This window comes from Phaethon lepturus, unplaced genomic scaffold (genome assembly GCF_000687285.1).
Source record: "Phaethon lepturus isolate BGI_N335 unplaced genomic scaffold, ASM68728v1 scaffold2970, whole genome shotgun sequence".
Classification (NCBI taxonomy): domain Eukaryota; kingdom Metazoa; phylum Chordata; class Aves; order Phaethontiformes; family Phaethontidae; genus Phaethon; species Phaethon lepturus.
The window spans coordinates 1-3637 of record NW_010510970.1 but is presented as its reverse complement, the minus strand read 5'-3'; positions in this window follow the sequence as shown (position 1 = coordinate 3637).

Below are 3637 nucleotides of genomic sequence, written 5' to 3'. Positions count from 1 at the left end.
CCTCTGCTGTCCTGCCTGGGCTGCTTACAGGAGACCCGAACCACTACGGCATCTTCCTGGCAGGAGGCAGGAACTGGGACGTGCTGGCGTAATTCCCTTCTTCCTCCATCTTCCTTGTTAGATCTGCCCCTATTTCTTCTTTAATCAATTCTCTTCAGTCTTCTATTGCTGTGCACAAGCTGTCTCAGCACAGCAATAATTCTTGGACTGTCTCCAGCGTGTGTGGCTGCACTTTTTTCCCAGTCTGAATGCAGCACGAGGACTTGCAAATCTCTTCTGTGAATCAACAAAATAAGAGGAACTTGCAGAGCTGAGACTCCCACAGCACTTTCTCGGGGAGTCCTGCTGTGATTACTGGGTGACAAAAAGGTGGCAATATTGGCATCTCGCTAGCATGGCTGATACTTGGTGTAAAAGCCAATTCACTGCTTTGGAGAACATGCTCCTGTGTTCTTTTGAAGGTCTGGGCAAAGTAAGTTGGCAGTTATTCCCTGATGAGGACAGACCCTGTTTTGTTGCCATGGAGAGAACAGGTTTGGAAAAGCTAGAGAGAACCTTTTTCTTCTGTGCCTTTTTGTCCATGAGCTTAGAATTTGCACTCTAATTCCTTAATTCTCTGCCCCCATTTCCTTCACCTTCTCCCTTCCCTGCTTCACCCACCAGCCAACTCGGATGGTTTGGTTGTGGAAGATGAAACTGGGGAAGTAGAGGTAAAAGAGGAAATGATTCTTGTACTGTTGGCTGCTGCAGTCCATGGTGTCCTTCCCTAAAGACAGCAGTGTACAGGCAGTACCTTGGGAAAGTATGCTGGCTGCTTTTGGGGTCTTTTTTTTTTTCCCTTTGAGGGACTGGTGGAAACTTGGGGGTTTCACTGACCTTTTGCCTGCCCTATGTCATAGCTGCCAGCTCATGGGCAGGTCCTAGACAGCTTCCAGTTTTATGTGTGCTGCAGATGTAAATCTGAACCTGTCAGGTGGGATCAGAGGTGAGGGACTGTGTGCTAGGCGGGCTCTTAGCTCCCTTCCCAAAGTATGCTGAGGCGTGTGAGAATGTTTATCTATCTCCAGGTCAGATCATGGAGGAAGATTTTATTTTTAATGAAGTTTCTAATTTCGTTTTATTTTTAATGAAAGCAAACTTGCAAGGATGGTGGCAGCTGCAAGACGAGTTCCCTGTGCTGGAAATGTAGCTCTAGGCCCACCTCTGGCTGTGGTAAGCAGCATCCATCCTGCTCAGATGCAAAGTGGTGTCAGAACCATTTTGTTTTCTAAAGTCCAGGGCTTGCCTCTTAAAAATGAGACTTGAAAGGCTCTGCTTAACTTTATATTTTTCTGTATAGTATTTTGTTCCTGTATTTTTATATCGTGTAAAAATAAAGCATTTATAGTTGCCAAGTACGGCTGCTGCTGCTGCACTTTTAAAAATACATCTCAGCAGTTCTGGAAGCCAGTGGCATTGCGGACGGTCCTCCGGGAGGGCTAGAGCGACCCGTGGACTATGGAGACTGGGTGCTGGCGGCTGGAGAGTCGCCTCCGAGGCCGGAAGTCCTCCAGAACTATAGGGGTGGTCCTCCGGGACGGCTAGAGTGACCCCCGTATAACAGAAACTGAGTGCCGGCGGCCGGAGAGTCGCCGCCGAGCCCGGAAGTCCTCCAGTGTCATGGGGGTGGTCATCCGGGACGGCTAGAGCAACCCGTAGACTATAGAGACGCAGACAACCATCTTGCGGGGGGGAAAGTTTTTTTTTATTGTAATGGAAACAATAATGTGCTCTCTCTACTTTAAGTAGAACCCAACATAAAAAATACACACACCCATAGCTAGACACATTCACAAACTATCACTCATTCAACATCCACTCATTCCACCCCTCACTCAGAATACATCCATTTCACAGTAGCAGGTCACCCAGATTCCAGAGCCATCCCTGGATCTGCCTCACCACATGCCTCTAAATGACATCGCTGCTCCACATGATTCTATATCGTCAACCTTCGTATCCAAAAGCCGAGGAAGACACTTCGCTATGTGCGCGGCTCCCACTCCTCTTCCCTTTTAATGGTACGCTCTGGCATGAGTTGCTCGAGGATGTGTTCCAGGGATCCGCACCTGCAAAACACTACATGACAGACTCTAGAGCCTGCTTGCCAATAGCTGGTGGCTACCCCCAAAAACAGGCCATGCTAAGCAACAGATTACCTCAGATACACACGCTCTACAAACATTACCTAAGGATGCCAGAATACCACACAGGGTAGACCTAATGCCAGGCCAAAAGACACAGCCTAACAGCAAGCACAACACTGCCCAGGATGCAGGGCACGGAAACTATGGCATGGCCTGCCGTGTGAGAACGCCACAGCTCTGCAAAGCCTTATGGCCAAAGGCTTATGACTACAACAGCACAGGGAATAAACCCCTGGAAGAATGCTCGAGAAGGAGAGTCAGAGAAAAGACCCGATGGCAAAGCCCAAGCATGAGCCATGAGAAAGACTGGCCAAAAGCTCCTATGACACTGAACCAGACCCGAGGCATCACCCTTCCTCTGCTCCCTCTGCCCACACGAGACTGACTCCCCACAAACTACCCTCCCATTATGCCCATGTTTAGACACACATCATCTCCATGACCCACAGATTTTTGCCATGCCACTTAGCTGTCACGCTTCCACAGGTCACAGTCCATCATGATGGCCATCCTCGATAGCAGCCATGTCACTAAATGGGAAGTGCCTTTAATCACCTCATGCCCCTCTGCCACCTGCAAAACCAAAATACAAAGCTGTTGAATATGCACTTCATCTGTGAGAGCACGGTCCTCCATGGCTCCACTTAGTTTCCAAAAATAACACTTCATAGTCAAAGTCCCCCATGGTGCTTGAAAATCCAGAGCATCATAATGACCAATCTCTCCCAAAACAACCGACCACTCTCAGGCCCGTCACACCGCTCCTCAGACCTCGATGCCTTGACCGTTTTCTAGAGGCTTGCCCCAAGGTGCCTACAAAAGCATTAGGGAAACCATTCCTGAGTTACTGGCTTACCTCATGCTACCTCCCAATCCAGTTGTGATCTGCTCAACTCCACCCACCCACGTTGCACAGAGACCTCAAAGTCACTTTGACCCTCTACGCTGCTTCAGTACCGACATAAAGATAACAGTTTGATAACATACTTCAATTTCACTTTCATGCATGTTTTACATATAAAGGAACAGTTAAAGAGGGAGAAGAAACAACAGTATTCCTGAAAACTGTCTGCATGTTCGGCCTATAGTGTTGACCACTGCATTCTGCACTTCAAAAAGCTGCAATATTCCAGTTATTTCAGTAGTTCAGGTGCAGGGAGATCGAGCTTGCCTACACACCTTCTAAATATACAGACCTAGCCTTGCATGTTTACCAAGCACCGAGTTCTGTCATTTCCCTGTAGTGCCTTTACTCAGTTGTTTTGCTGCAGAAGAAACAGGTGAGATGCTTTATTTAACTATCACAAACACATTCTTTACACAAGTACCCCGAGCCTGAAGGCTGGCTTCTTCGAATGTGAAGAATAGAACCCAGGATCTTAAACCTAATTCAAGACTATAAGCAAATGATATCGATGCATGTATCAGTGTTCACGCTTGTCCTCCTGCTC